This window comes from Bombyx mori, chromosome 17, assembly GCF_030269925.1.
Source record: "Bombyx mori chromosome 17, ASM3026992v2".
In the NCBI taxonomy this organism is placed as follows: Eukaryota; Metazoa; Arthropoda; class Insecta; order Lepidoptera; family Bombycidae; genus Bombyx; species Bombyx mori.
Window position 1 is genome coordinate 8160755 of NC_085123.1, and position 17486 is coordinate 8178240.

The window sequence follows — 17486 nt, forward strand, 5'->3', positions numbered from 1 at the left end:
ATTCTAAAACAATTTTTTTATTGTGTAGAATGTAGATATAGAACACATATTCATAGATAGACATCACCTCGTGAATCTCCTCACCCATCTTGAGGCATGAGGTCAAAGTCTTAATTTTATGGTACAACGGCGGTCCCATCTATTAGACCGGAGGGCATGATTGCTTTGTGGCTGAAATAGATGCGGGCCGATAATCTCGTGCAGGTTTATTGTACGGCTTATTACCAGTTAAAAATACATAAATAATATGTGTCTTTATAATGATTTGAAAAATCATTTCATCAAAATCAAAATCAATCATCTATACTAATATATAAATCTACAGTGGTTTTTACGGATGTTCCGTTATAATTACTGAACCATGCATCTGATTGACTTGAAACTTGGTATCCATGTAGAAAATACATGTACTTAATGGATAGGCTAATTAATATATATATATGAGTGTTGGACTCCCTACACCAATTGCGGGGGCGTTAATGATGAGAATCTTTGTGGGGGTGAGAAATAATAATGTTAATTTTAAATGCCCAGCAAAGCGGACGGGTACAGCTAGTTAATTCTAATATTAGTAGTTCCTGTTAATTCTTCTTAATATTTAGATAAAATTAGATTCTCGAATAAATCGTTTTTAAGCTTCACGGTGGCTAGGAGAGCTAGAATACCATCATATATATGGTTTCGTAATATCGTCTGTTTGTCCTCGAAAATATGTTTGTCGGTCAATATCGTTGCGTTTGCGAAATTTACGCGCGTTCCATGCGTCGTCGACTCTTGAGAAATTCGTTTGAACAATTCGAATAGCACTATGGATACACTGCTATTTGAATGTATGAATTTATTCTACTATCAAATAAAACCTACGAATCTATATATTAATACGTGAAGCAAAAACTTTGTATCCCTTTTTACGTAAATTGCGCGGATGGAGGAGTATGAAAATTTTCACACTTATAGAGAATATAGAGAAGAAGTGCACAATGGTAATTTTTTTTTTAAATAATGCATAATAGATACATTAAATCAATAAAGAAAACATTACACACACTACACTACCATGTATTTGACGCACACACGCATGCATACTATTTATTGTCAAACTTTTGTTCTTGACGTCTGTTGTCAAATTGAGAATAGATTAAATATTGTTTTTCTTTGTTAATATTTTTTATAATGTAGTCTTGGCGAAATTTGTGACTATAGAAGTATAAAATACAATCATAATAGTGTACAAACTTACAATTCCAAGTAATTATAGTCGAATTTCGACTACTGCGGGATCTCTAGTAAATAATAATATTCGTAGAATAAAACTAATAAAAACGATGATGCGACTGAACTGTCTAATTTATATAAAATCTACAAAACAATTTAATTACATACGAGCATGATTTTTTTTCTTTTTTTTTTTATTGCTTTGATGGTTGGACTAGCTCACAGTCCACCTGGTGTTAAGTGGTTACTGGAGCCCATGGACATCTACAACGTAAATGCGCCACCCACCTTGAGATATAAGTTCTAACGTCTCAAGTATAATTGCAACGGCTGCCCCACCCTTCAAACCGAAACGCATTACTGTTTCACGGCAGAAATAGGCAGGGCGGTGGTACTTACCCGCGCGGACTCACAAGAGGTCCTACCACCAGTAAAAATGCTGGTTAAAGTATAATAGTTATTGAAATTAAAAGATTAACTAAAAAGTCAGGACTTTGTCTACTACTGAGTGTTAGTAAAAAGTAATTTTTTAATGTTGTCCATGGGCTCACGGGCATTTTGTGCGTACTGGAGTCTGGACACATCATAGCGTGAGTGCAGCTAACCAAATTAGCATATAAGCGTATTCTCTGTTGTTTTATCTAATCCTAGCTCTCGTGGTCAGAATGATGACCAGTGCCTATCTTTACCAAACTCATTTTTGGGTCTTAAGTTTTAATCACAAACACATTTAATCATGTAAACATGGGCTACTTATAAAACTTGGTGCTTGTTGTAGGATTTCAAACCGCATCAGTCGTCATAGCTATTAGGCCACGGACTCTTCTAGTGACATGAACATTAAAAAAGGGAAGAGATATAATAAAATAATAATGTCAGAAGTGGGATTCGAACCCACGCCCACAGAAGTGGACTGCGACCTGAACGCAGCGCCTTAGACCGCTCGGCCATCCTGACTACGATGCACTTAGAGGAATATTTCCATCTAATTGTTGTCTTGATGTTTTGTTTTCAGTTCTGAAATTTTCATTTTATAAATAAACATTATCCTCTAGAATATGAACAAGTGAAGTACGAACCTTGTTGAAGCACAATGCGTGCATGAAGTTTTGATTAGGTATATCTCATTTTTTTTATTTTGAGTAAAAATTATTTCGAAAAGATATAATTTCATTTAATTATTTATTTATGTACACAAAAAAAAGAAGACATAGTACATAGTAATAGGAAAATTATGTACAAAGGCACTGCTTATTTTTTTAAGAAATCTCTTCCAGCAGACCTCCTCTCGCAGGGCTGCTGGAAGAGATTATGAGAATAATAATTTAAGTAGGTGTTGTATTTTACGTTTCCATTAAATCGAACAAAACGTTCACTGTCGATCGAATCGACACGATCTTTCAATGTCCAAAATTCGAACAATAAATAATGGTCGAATTTCAACGACTACTTTAAACTGATAAGAATTTGATTGTACCCGTGATACTTCCATTGGCAATTATGATGATTAGTAATATAGATTTAACAATTTTCTTCAAAATCAATTAAGAACATCAAGTTACTATTAATTCAATAATTACTAACGAAAAGGGCTGAAAATATATTATGCTGCTGAGTTATAGTTTTTGGCACAGTCTTCGTTTGCAAAAAAAAATTTTCTATTAACTTTTCATTTTATTTCAGAAAACAAACTGACACTATAATTTATTAGTGTCGCAGAATAATAATGATATAGAGCGGTTGACTGTTTTTTTAGTATCGGAATAAAAGTATTTTGAGGAAATCGTGCCGATTCACGTGTTTTCTATTCCGAGACACGCTTCCTTGAATGCTGGGCTAAGAAATACTTGCACCTCGAGCGACTTTGGCCCTTCGCCAGCATCCTAATGGACCGGACTAGTACTCAAACCACCAGAATTACTAAGTATTAGAAACTAATCTACCCATTAAAGGGGATTCGCTTTATCTCCGGTCTAGTATGAAATGTTATACTAACTATTAATTTTGTCAATGGGTTTATAGAATTTTTAATAAACGTACCATTATAGATGTCGAGCTTCAATTTCTAGGGCCCGCAAGTTAGAGAGTTAGAATCGAGTGTTCATAAGTACATATGGGAACGAATAATTAGGGAAAGATAATTCTTTTATTTTTTGTTATTGCTCTCGTAGACAGAAGGAGCATACAGCCAAAAATGAGAACAACGCTAAAACACAGCTAAGCCTTAAAATTTTGTTAAAAAAGGACTCGTCACATCGTACGGGAAACATAGTAGAGGGATTTTAAAGATTCAAATGATGTTTTGGGCCCTATGTCGATCCAAGATTATTTGGTAAATGCCGTTAGCGCGATTCAAATTTTTGCTTTTGTCTATAATATTCTATTATCTACAGTCCAGATACGAGATGACGGGATGGTTTCGTATTAATTAAAGTCTATGCATTTCAGTTGGAGAACCGGCTATTTAATAGGATGACTCTTGTACCACCTGTTTAACCGCTTGTTACAGTTTTGGTTTCCTCTACTGGACAATAACATTGACAAAATTGTGAACATATATTAAATACAATAACTAGGTACTTACATGACATTATATAATTTAAAATTATATAATACTCGTAGAATATTATTTTCTAAACGCGTTATGAAAAAGACTTCTTGTGAAAAAGCTCTAATAATTTCTAAATGAGACATTTTATTGTATCGATACCAAGAACTGCAAAAAACATAGTAACAATATGTTTATAAGAAATTAATACAGAGGGAAGATCTTTTAAGGAATATCTTTGATCCATGCACCGGTATTTCGACTATAACTGTTCGAAATATGTATCAAATAGGTACTTACATAAGGCTAAACCAGTTTCAGGTTAACTCTAGATCTCTTATGTTCAATAGATGCTACTGCAATGTCATAGTGACTCATATAATCGTCTACAGTAAAGTAAATCTTATATCTTTAAACGAGCAATTCTTGTATATAAATATATATAATCTGAATCTCGGAAACGGCTCCAACGATTTTCATAAAATATAGTATAAGTACATGGGAATTCGGGGGCGATAAATCGATCCGGCTACGATTTATTTTCAGCAAATTTGTTTTATTTGTGTTTTCAATAATCAACTTTATCGATAATCAACTTAAAGATAAACTTTTTTTTTATTGAAATAAAATAACAAATAATATAATATAATATCAATATTTAATTCGTAAGGCGTAATTCGTAATTTAATCAATATTTTTGGTAGGCAGCGGTTTGGCTCTGCCCTTGGCATTGCTGAAGTCCATGGGCGACGGTAACCACTCACCATCAGGTGGGCCGTATGCTCGTCTGCCTACAAAGGCAATAAAAAAAACTTAAATATAATTTCTAAAAAACACAAATTATCAAAAAAAAAACCTCATCTCCTAGTTAATTTTTAATTCAAATAAGAATTGTTAACAGACCCAGTAATGAGGCTCACGTGATCTAGTCTTCCGAATAACACGTCGATCACGTGAGCGAGAAGGGCAGCTGTTTTCGTACATAAAAACCTATTACTTTTATTGTCAAAACATCCACTTTTATTAATAACACGTATAACTATTTGGCAAGAGTTATTGCCTTGAGATCATTGAATTTATCGTTTACTAAGATTTATAATGCACTTACAATATTTAAAAAAATGTGGGATACTAAAGATAAACAAAACGTTTCGCATGCTTTGTTCAGTTTATATCAGCGACTCATATATTTCAATACTATAATCACAAATTAGCTATGGCCTATTATTTGTAGTACTATTCGTCCCAGTCAGTTTTAAAACCCTATCTTTTTTTTTTAGAGTAGCATAATGTTCCGTTTGTGTTCGACTTACGACTTACGACAGCACTTGATTGTGGCACTGTAGACACACACCAATTCTAAGATAATTTGGGACTTATTACGGACCGTCTCCTGTAGATGCTCCGTGCAACTGAAATCCAATTTGCGAGCGCATTGTCTATTTGTTTGTAGAAATCATTTTTTTTTATTGCTTAGATGGATGGACGAGCTCACAGCCCACCTGGTGTTAAGTGGTTACTGGAGCCCATAGACATCTACAACGTAAATGCGCCACCCACCTCGAGATATAAGTTCTAAGGTCTCAGTATAGTTACAACGGCTACCCCACCCTTCGAACCGTAACGCATTACTGTTTCACGGCGGAAATAGGCGGAGTGGTGGTACCTACCCGTGCGGACACTCAAGAGGTCCTACCACCAGTAAATATGCCATCTTGAAGATATGATGTAGTTTTTGTAAATAATATCCAATTAAAATGAATCTATATATTTTTAGTAGTTCAACTTTTGATGTTTTGTTCCATTGTAATAATGTAATTCGACATCAGACTGCATGTTTGTGGTCTGGATTTGCGAAATCTCGTTACCTGTACGTATAATATGAAACCGGTTTAAATGTTTACCACATTCAGTGTGTATTCAATATTGGGAAATCAAATAGAGATGCATGAAAACTGATACTATAATTAACATCGTATTTGGAACTATGTATTTCGTTTGTATTTATTAATAAAGTATTTCCAAGCGTTCAAATTTTGAGTTAGATTATCATGTACATATAAATTTGCTTAACTTATCACTAGTTCTTAAATGAAAAACGATTAGGAAATTTTACTATTATTATCATTAAGCATGAGCTGGAGTTTCCTAATTGGCATCATAGTTCCTAAGAGATGAGGAATTTGGACTTGCAAGGATAATGTGAAATTTATTAGTTGGGTTTAAGTTTTACGTTTACGTTTAGTCACGAAGACCGCACTAAATTACTAATATCGAGCTGCGTACTTTGTCTAAAAGGTATTGTCGCAATGACGTAATATTGTAAATTAAAAACAGAGTATTAAGTGGAAATATTTACAAGCCCGCTTTTCCTAAGAACTCCTATTCCGCTAGGTGGGAATGCCACAACGTAACATGTGGAGTTTTTGACTAACGTTTAATTCTAGTTTTAACTATATAATACCGTATAGATAGCTCACTGAGTTTCTCGCCGGATCTTCTCAGTGGGTCGCTTCTCAGTCGGTGTTAGATTCTGCGAAGCACTGCTCTTGCTAGGGCTAGTGTTAGCAAATTCTCTTAGGTGTAGCCCGTGAGCTCAACCACCCGTCCGGGTGTAGCTGAAATAGCCTCTCAGGCTATCAGCGAATAGGTACGAAAACCTTTAACCATTAATAAAATACACTTTTGAAGCCTTTTTTTGATAAAAATAGCCAAGTGTAATAGTATTAACAGTATCCTTAGTGCTGTTTTACTGCACAGCGGTGAAAGTATTTTGTTGAAACGTATATAGACAATATTCAAGGTAAGTAAGCGTAGCTTAGGTTTTATGAAGTTTAACTGAATTTAAAAATAGAATTTCGTTTTCGAAGAACGACAATTCTACTAAAATAAACAAAATGAGGTTTCTTGCCGCTGAATTGCCGGTGAAGTTGTCGTGGCCTAAAGGATAAGACGTTCGGTAAATTCGTATCTTGTGATGCATCGGAGTTCGAATCCCGCTGGCGGGTATCAATTTTTCTAATGAAATACGTACATAACAAAAGTTCACGATGACTTCCACGATGAAGGAATAACATCGTGTAATAAAAGTCAAACCCGCAAAATTATAATTTCCGCAATTACTGGTGATAGGACCTCCTGTGAGTCCGCATGGGTAGGTACCACCACGCTGCCTATTTCTACCGTTAAGCGGTAATGCGTTTCGGTTTGAAGGGAACTATACTGAGACCTTTGAACTCATATCTCAAAGTGGGTGGCGGCAGTTACCAATAATAAGCAATAAAAAAAACAATTGAAGTGGTCTGTCCTTAAATCTAGACGAAAGTCTACTTTCTTTATAAAATTTTATTTTGTGTTGCATTAATCACATTGATGTATTGTATACGTGTAGACAAAGTACCAAATAAAGATATGTATATGTATTTCACGATGTACTTGTTTCGTCTAATATGTATTATATACCTACAAAACGAAATGAAAGATATGATAAAAAAAAACAAGAAGACCTTATTGTGATTGATCATAAAACTCATAAACCATAATGTATTCACTCCCTAAAGGCTACATCAAGAACACGTAAAGGCAACATAATAATAACATTACTTGATTTACCATGTCAAACGTATTTGGTCACGAAATGCGGAATAGGTATGTAGCCAGAGGAAAATTTTATTACGGACATAAACCTAATATTAGGACGTTTTACATTTAGATTTTATACTGTGATTCCAGACAAAAATCGCTTCTATTATTGCGATTAATTGTTATTAAAAAATATGAGTTTTTTTTTATTCCTTTTTCGAAACGTGTGTAAAATAATATAAAAAGTATGTTTGTCAACAAATAGTTGATCATAGGATACGCAATACGATCATTAATTTGTTTATGTGATTTGATGAGCTGTCACAACAAATAACTAATTAATATTGGGATCGAGTGCATTCGCCACGCTGGTGTTTGTACAGCAAGAGTGTTTCATATTATCTAATATGAATTGCAAACAGTAATAAACGAAATTTGGTCTGAAATTTTGTAAATTTCAAATTACTATTTGCTGTAAGTGACTAGAAGACTTTTGCGCCTTAGCTGTTTTTAAGTTAGCCTTAGCAGTTCCGAGAAATACGACTCCACAGCTGCCGCCCACCTCGGGACATGAAGTCTAATTCTCAATTGTACTGGCATAACAGGTCCAGCATTATCGAACGTTTGGCTAGTTTGTATTGTACAGTCCGTTAAAAATATATTGCGCGGACGGAGAAATATGAAATTTCCCACACTTATAGAGAATGTAGAGAAGGAGTGCAGAATACTAATATTTTTTTTTTAAATTATGCATTAATAATCCATTAAATCAATAAACAAAACATTACACACACTACCATGTATTTGACATAGACACAAATACATATACATATGTACACATAAAGTCTGTGGTCAAAATAAGATTAAGTTAATATTGTTTATCTTTAATATTATTTGTCTATGGTGTGGTTTTGGCGAAATATGTAACTAGAACCATAATAATGTACAAACTTATAATTTCAATTAATTATCGTCGAATTTCGACTACTTCGGGACCACTAGTTATTCCAAATCCGTCTCGTTCGTCTGTTAGATAACAAAACAAAAAAAAAACGTTTAATATTGTGAAATACACGTCACTGGGCGTTACGTAGACCCAACTTTATTCAATCTACGGAGTGTTGCGTAAATACCATATAATACCCATAGTGATTTATTCTTCATTATCATATGTTCCACTTAAATGTGAAGCACGAAAACTTACGTTTATTTTTATGGCCTAGAGGGATTCGTAACCCATCCGAGTTTCCAATGATTACGTACTTTAGACTAATAGTAATATCAAGGTTCGATTAATTCGATATTAATATATAAATCAGCAGCCTTCTGGGAACGCTGCCAACTGCTTGGCGGTGAGCTAACGCAGATTTTTTATTTATAAGTAGCTTTACCTAAATAATAATTATTTTTATTCATTTATTATCTTATTTTTTAATAATCAGCAGGAAATTGAGATATTCAAAGTCATATTATAAACACGAACACGTGAACACATGTTTTACGATTAACTAATTACTCAGTCAGTCAACCCATCATTATGATATTTTGCATACACGTAACCCACGGGAGGGGTAATTTTCTTTAAAAAAAGAAAGGTTTTTTTTACATATCATTTTATTTACCAGACAATGTTTTTTATCCATAAAATTTTAATATGTTGAGTCTGAATAAATTGTACAAGTATAACCATAAACACATATAACATTTGACAAGATCTATGTACAGTTTTCGTTAAAAAAATATATATACTTATATATTATTAAACGTTTTTGATGTGAGATTCCTGAGTAATGCCTTTTAAGCAGAACATTGTATTACATAATACCAAAGGCCTTTGTGTTACTTAAGCACTTAAAGAAAACCTTTGGTGTTGAGAAATGGGCATTAAGAAGTATTACAAAGCACATACTATCTACTCTGCCTACATCAAATGCTGTCAGAAGTTGTCAAAAGTTTAAAGGAATATATGTAAGATCCGTGTTCTTCACGGATTGTAACTTCTTAATATCTTTGGGAGTTTTATCTATTTCAATAATGTTGTAAGTAAACGAGCTAATTAAATGCTAAACCGCGAAACAGGACTCCGAACGAAATTAAATAAATACAAATTGTTTTTGTCGTCTAATCACTACATAGTATAAAACAAAGTCGCTTTCTCTGTCCCTATATCCCTATGTATGCTTAAATCTTTAAAACTACGCGACGAACTTTGATGCTGTTTTTTTTAATAGATAGAGTGATTGAAGAGGAAGGTTTATATGTATAATAACATCCATTAAATAGTGGAGAAATCAATAATACATTACAGTTTCCGAAGCGGAGCGATGGCGGGTCGCTAGTTCAGCATAAGCCGAGAAAAAATGTCACGTATCGAGACAGGTACGGTTGTATAATCAAAACAAAAATGTTATTGTGTCGTTTTCACAACATCGATAGTGTAAAAGTGTCTTTTTGTATGTACATAATTTCTTTTGCTCTTTCGGTACAGTCGTTATGTAAATTGGCATCGCTTGCGGGTCGAAAGGCGGCCATTATCTTTCGGAGGCGTCACGCATCGGACGAACTGTCACGCCTAATGGCGGTCACCTTAGATCTTTCATTGTCATTAACCTGGATAAAACTGTGATGTGATTTACGATTTTCACCTATTATTCCTCTCGAAAGTGAAGAAAGGTTTTAAAATGTTTGTTTACTCGTGTATTTTGCACTCTACTGCCTTTTTATGGTTGACTTGGTAGTGAAGTTGTTAGAAAACTCTGACTGCTGGGCCGAGGGTCGTCGCTTCGATTCTCATATCGAGCAAACATTTTTGTGATAAACAGGTTTGTTTTCTCTTTGTCTGGGTGTTTAATATTTATATATGTTTACATTACGTATATAAGTATGTCTGTATATCAGTTTCTGGTACTCGTAGTAGAAGAGTTTCTAGTTTGTGACGGGCTGATTATGCGTGACTTGTTCCCGGTTATTATTATTATTTCTTACGCGATGCTGGGGTTCCGTTTGAAGGGTGAGGCAGTCGTTATATTGTGCAACAGAGAGTTGCCGATTAAATCTTAGCTCCTTCACACATCTACAAAAGCAATTTAAACAAAACCGTCTTTAAAAACTTTTACTATCATCTAAATAATGAAATATTGAAACCATTAATGTTTAGAAAAACAATAGAAATAATACCAAAATTGGTAATAACCTATTGATAAAAAGTCATCAATTATACATTTGATACAATTTTACTGTACTATCTATTCACTTTTGTAGCCTACTGTACCTATGTCCAACAGGATGATACGTTTTGTTAGATTCAGTGCCAATCTTCACATAAACGTACGTACCTCTTTAATATTGCAAAGTACTCGTCTTTAACTTACGTATTTGATTCAACAATGTCTCCACTCTATGTTTCTTCGCAGATCAAACACTGACGGCAAAGTTTATTCAATTCAAATATACTCGTAGTCTTCTAAAGACATACATTTCGAGTAATACATACAAGTGTTTTAACTGGTAAATTTTAAATTTCTGTACTTTGAATGACTTTGCGAACGAAAGGGCATTTTGAATTTGTTCACGGGACTTAGACAAGTACGTCCTAAATAAAATTATTGTACGAAGAGGCGACTGACCTTTTTGTCCCACTGAGTTTCTCGCCGAATCTCGGTAGGTCGCGTTTCCGATCCGGTGGTAGATTCTACGAAGCACCGCTTTTGCTAGGGCCAGTGTTAGGAACGCTCTCGGTTAGAGCCCCGTGAGAGCCCCGTGAGCTCACCTACTCGTCAAAAAGAAGCTGAAATAGCCTTTCAAAGCTATCAGCATAGGTACGGAAAAAAAAACGACCTTTTTGATTGTGTTACTGAAACAAAGATCGATTGATGGCATCTATGGCTGCTCTTATAGTATAGTTGAGATTTTGACCTCATGTGCAAAGCCACCGTCGCCCGAAACACGTCTTGTCGGATTCCCCGGATCCACTCTCGGTGCTTTTAGGCCCAGGGTCAGCCAGCCAAGCAAGGGTCACCGTCCTCGTCGAACCCTTCGTCGTAATCGACGACGAACGAACTAACCCGCAGACACAGTCCACTAAGTTTCTTGCCGGATCGGATCTTCTCAGTGGGTCGCGAGCGAACAACAGCTTGTTAATTCATACTCAAATTCAAATTATTCATTACAACATTTATATCATTAACTGCTAGATACAGCACCCTGCCTATTTCTGCCGTGAAGCAGTAATGCGTTTCGGCTTGAAGGGTGGGGCAGCCGTTGTAACTATACTGAGACCTCAGAACTTACATCTCAAGGTGGCGCATTTACGTTGTAAATGTCTATGGGCTCCAGTAACTACTTAACACCAGGTGGGCTGTGAGCTCGTCCACACATCTAACCAATAAAAAATAAAAAAAACTTGAGCGAGTTCACATATAATAGAGTTCTATTCACAGAAATTTAAATATAATAGTAAGACAATATTTAGATTTCTGTACTTGTATCTTATTTTCATAGTCAATAGAAATGTCTAGAATGAACATTAGTTAAATGTATTTTTTTTTTCAACGTCTTTTGTGAATTTTTGTCTGCGAATCTAAGATTTTGTTCGTATTTCGAAGGTCAATATGTATGCTATAAGACAACTATAAATAATTTTGATTTATTACGACATATACGGAAATACATATGAAATTTATGATCTTTGATTTTTCTGTTAAAAGAAAATTATTGTACACATACTGTATAATGAAAAACCTAGAAAAAATATTTACCAGTTATTGTTCGTAGTTTTTTACGAAACTCTTCGGTTTATCGGTGATAATTTTGAATGCCTTTTGGATCATTTGATGTATAACGGCGCTTTGAATTATATCCACTGTACGTATTATACACAATATACTATTAAAAGCACTGAGCTTTTACAAAAATGACAAAATAATTCAATAAAATATTATACGTTTGGTTCTAAACTAATTTAGCGTTTAGTTTTATAGATTTAGTTAACAAATTAGGAGTCTAAAATACTTATATTACGATTTAACGAATGCCAGCGACAATGAAACGGATCTTGCTTGACATTTCAGTCACGTGACCTCGGTACTGTTGACCTGCACGTTTGCATTTTCAAGACCAACTTGTGTTTTCTCAAGCTTTGATCCTTAAACACTTGAATACAAGGACTAAATTAGCAAATTACAAATTGTTTTGAAATCACATTCGTTCTGAGCGGCTTTTCATGCAATTTGTATCTATGACGAAACATTTACAATGCAATTTCTGTTTTTGTGCGCAATTTTGTGAGCTAGATATCATTAGTCGTTACTAGATTAGTTTATAAGAAAAAATCATATTTCATTCAATTTTGTTTCTTCATTGACCACTATTTGAATTTTTCTATTTATATTTAAATACCTGAAGTACCTATCTACTGCCACTAATATAATTAATTCATGCCGTAGTAGGAACCTTGGTCTAAACTTTTACTCAATTATTGTTGCTGTATATTGTAAAATATATTTAAACGTGTATTCTGACAACTATTTATTTTATGTATGTGTTTGTTTGAACGACCTTAATCGATATTCACTTCATATTTAGCCTTAAGGTGTATTGTTAGTCCGGTACATGTCACCGAGTTGAATATTTTTGTCGCGATAGTTAAAACAGGCGTAATCATAGTACAATTGAGAGTAAACTTTATGTGCATAGGAGGGTGCCGGCAGACGTCTGCGAACTGATTTGTCCCTGTACAAAAACAACAAAATCTGGAATGTTCTAGAATATACGTTGCACTCAATAAATCGTAATGGAAGCTGTAATGTTTCGTAGATACACATGGGATAGACATTACGGGATCGAATGACGTGAATACGAGCGCTGTACGGTTTAAAAACTGAATAAAACCGTAGTAAAACCGGCGCCGCTTTCATAAACATACTTTGTCGACTGTCATATCCCGTTGAATAACAATTGGTTTGTATGGAATACGAAATTCGATACGTTATTTTGCAAACATCGATGGGTAACAATCGCAAGTAAATATAATATAATAGTGCTAATGCTAGCTCGATTTGTCTTTACGATCGAGTATAAAAGTCGATAATATGTATTTACTCTGATGTACTGAAATTGAATGGCTTTGATACAGTGTAAGTATAAGAAGAATTGTTTTCGTAAGCAAAACCTTAACAAAACCTCTTATTTTTATTTTTTTTATGTTTTCTCCATACAATTAATTGGAGTCATTTTTAGTCACCCCTTGTAGTTTTTTATTACACGGCCAAGTAGTGAATCGCTGTTTAGCCTACCTATGCTGATGTCCATAAGCAGCGGTGATTACTTATCATCAGGGGTCCGTATGATATTCTGCTTAGAATAGCAAAATATATATTTTTGATTTGTCTTTGTATAAAGATTCTTACAATGTGCCTTTGAAATTCATACCTTTGATGCTGATGGTATGTATCCTCGTAAAATATCTGTCAGATACTCAGACAAATTTTTAGGGTTTCTATGTTTTTTACTTTTAGACGCGGAACCCTAGAAAGTCACTTCTAAAATTAGGGTAGGAGCACTATTCGAGCCGTGAGAAACCAAACAATGATATGATAACATGAAATTGATGGCACCAAAAGTACTTTATCCGTTTGTTCACTGTACCGACCCGCAATAATTTCGAATTTATTTACAAATTCAAATGGGGTCGTGCGGTGGATTGCACATTCATAATTAAACAGCTATTGTTGTAGATTTTGTTATGAGGGCGCGTGCTATCTACCCTATGGCTAATAAATGTAACGATTGACCAAAATTATTATCGTGTAGTTTAAATTGGTTTATTGCAAAATATTGCAAATTTTTATGTTGCTTTTTATGGATAAAGTTTGTGTGGCTTTAGTAACACTTATAAATTATAAGAAATATACTTGAAGAAATTTAGAACAGTGGTGTTATCAATTTGGACATTATTATGACTCCAATTTTTATCGGCATATATCTGTTTACTAAATAAATTCGTAGACCATGTGCTAATTTGCCTTTAAATATATTCTAATAATCGAGATCTGTGTGCTTAGTGCGAGTTTTTTAACGTTCTCGATAGCGTAAAAGTTAGCTCATATTTGTATGGAATGGGATCGTTTGCCTACGTTTGCCGCTAGGGGCGTTATTCCAAGTCCATACAAATTTGGGCTAACTTATACGCTATCGAGAACGTTAAAAAACTCGCACTAAGTACACTGGACACAAAAGCCGACTGAGCAATTAGTTAATTTATTTCCTGTACCATCAATTTTGTTATAAACATTACTTAAACTAAAAGGGCGATATGTTTCCTATTGTATCGCACAATGCCGCGAACTGTTCCATAAAACATTACCATCGTGGGTCCTAAGATTTATTACCCTGATATTAATTGTAGGGATCCAAAATAATAGGTTACTGTCGAGTATCGATAACCTATTGTTTAGGTACTCGTTCATGCGTGTATTGACTCTTAGTTTTGGGGTTTTAACACGGACAAGATAAATAACGGCGCAATCTATTTTCAGTCCTTTTCATATACCTACATATATTTTGTACTTTATAGATAAAAGAAAAAATATTCACAAAGGATTTGTCTCATCGTTTTATAGAATTATATTCTCGAAATTTTGAACACAAATATATTCTTTATTATGATTGCTTATATCATAGCTTTCTATTTCATACAAAATATTTTGGATTTATATTAACATTCGCGCTTTTTTCGCTTATATAAGTTGAGGTGAGTATATGCCGATTATAGCTTAAAGTTCAGAAAATCACGCCAGGAATTAGGTAGTTATAAGATAAGGTGAGAATACTTTAATAGGTAGGGAGGTAGGGAGATACCACAATCTTGTCAATTAGTGCGGCATAGTAGATATGCGTTCCGATTAATAGGATGGGGGTTATCTGTATCTATACTGTTGACACTATGACCTCAGGTGTTCGTGTGGTGTCGTAGTTTATAGACTTTGGTAATTATTGACGATGGCTCCCACGAACACGACTGCCCATCCACGAGAAGTCTAGCTCATACGTTATAAGCATTTCTTGGTTAAGGTCTTACACAATATCGGCAAGGAAGGTGGCAGCCTTTACTACCAGTAAAGGTGGTAGGACCTTTTGTGAGTCCGCGCGGGTAGGTACCACCACCCTGCCTATTTCTGCCGTGAAGCAGTAATGCGTTTCGGTTTGTAGGGTGGGGCAGCCGTTGTAACTATACCGAGACCTTAGAACTTATATCTCAAGGTGGGTGGCGCATTTACGTTGTAGATGTCTATGGGCTCCAGTGACCACTTAACACCAGGTGGGCTGTGAGCTCGTCCACCCATATAAGCAATAAAAAAAAATGCAATAAAAAATTACACACATTTTATGAAATACTGATAAACGTCAATCGGATTGACTTGATTTAAACACCAAAACAAGTCAATGTTAATAAAGAGCAAAAAATCGGCGTCCGTAGTACATCGCGTTTGTGGAGTGACCGGTAGAAAGTAGCTTACCTCCTGCGCTACTCTTGATTCAAGTGAACATGAACAAGTTACGACTCGACTGACCCACACATACTCACACGCCGACAAACGCAACTCAGAGACACAGACGTTAAATTGTAAACAATCTGTAACGTGTTTGTAATACGACATTGAGTATCTGTACTATGGCATCAAGAAAAATGCCTCTGGCTAGCGAATACAATATACTGAACGTAATTTTGCAATTGGCCTTTAATTTTTCTCATATTAGTATCGGGTATTGCACATCCGACAAATTTGTTTTAGCTGTTTTGTATTTTTTCTATATTATTAATTTAGAATATTGTTTCATTGACCTTCGCAAATAAAGTATTATCATGGGATTAATACAGTGCAGTAGATATTTAAAACTAACAGACTGAGCAACACAGAGGGTATATATAACTCGGAAAACTAAAACATTGCTTAGATGGGTGGACGAGCTCACAGCCCACCTGGTGTTAAGTGGTTACTGGAGCCCGTAGACATCTACAACGTAAATGCGCCACCCACCTTGAGATATAAGTTCTAAGGTCTCAGGTATAGTTACAACGGCTGCCCAACCCTTCAAACTGAAACGCATTACTGCTTCACGGCAGAAATAGGCAGGGTGGTAGTACCCACCCGCGCGGACTCACGAGAGGTCCTACCACCAGTAACATAGTAGTTCAGTCTCAGAAAAAGGGGGGAACGAGTGAGCTTATTACGTTTGAAAGTTGCGTAAATACTGTGCGATATCTTCGTCGAATAAATAACTACCTGAACGATGACAAGTAACCGAAATAGCTACATAGAAAAAAATTATATCGCATGAGCATCTCGATCGAGCGTTTAAACAATTTTTTGTGCAGTCCATTTCATTGTGTTGCGTCAATGAACATGGCCTGTACAAAGTACGGACTCACACAAAGAAACTTGGGAGCACAGGTCAGCCCGGCACATCGTTTTTTTTTTTTTTTTGCGTTTCAGAACTGGTTTCTGGAACGATAAAATGGGTATGACTCAGGTATCAGGTAGACATCGAACCGGCACTGTTTATTTTGTTCTTACATAACGCTTATTTCGTATTTAGTTCCTCTTCGGTTTCTTGTATCGTTCAAGAAAATTTTCTTGAACTATCCATGTATCACGTTTCCCAAATTTGAAATTATTAAGAAAAAAATTACTAAAACAATAATTACGGGATTCTTTTGCTTCTTTTTTTTTGTAATTGTGATCAATGGATAGTTCATAAATCTACATGAGTCGCTTTAACGTAAGCGATCTAAACGGTAACATGACATTTTTCAAAAGGTTCATTAGAATTTTAGTTTGTCACACATTTACAAAAAAAAAACTGGTTTCTGTAATTTTCATGGTATTTTTGTCTTGATACAGTCCTGCCAGTTAATTTTGTTATACCAAGTAAAACTCCAGGATCTTAGTAAATCTTTATACATATATCCTAATTTTCCCTGTAACATCAAATGGGAAGGTAGTATTAGTTATTTTTTAAATAGGTATTAGCTTGTCATCAAAGACAATTTTAAAAAAGGATGTTAAAAAGGAGAATGTTTTAGCAAATTAAATTAACATATTTACGTCTGCGTAAAAATTTGCATGCGAAAGTTATTCGT

General features: G+C 34.8%; 1 protein-coding gene and 1 non-coding gene across 3 annotated transcripts in view; one reads left to right on the plus strand and one right to left on the minus strand.

Moving 5' to 3' along the window:
* Window positions 1-17486, plus strand: part of LOC101737202 (uncharacterized) — a 171677-nt gene that overhangs the window by 68527 nt on the left and 85664 nt on the right. The window lies entirely within an intron of this gene.
* On the minus strand, window positions 2089-2172 carry TRNAL-CAG (transfer RNA leucine (anticodon CAG)). Its single transcript has one exon. It is a non-coding gene; the product is annotated as a tRNA-Leu (tRNA).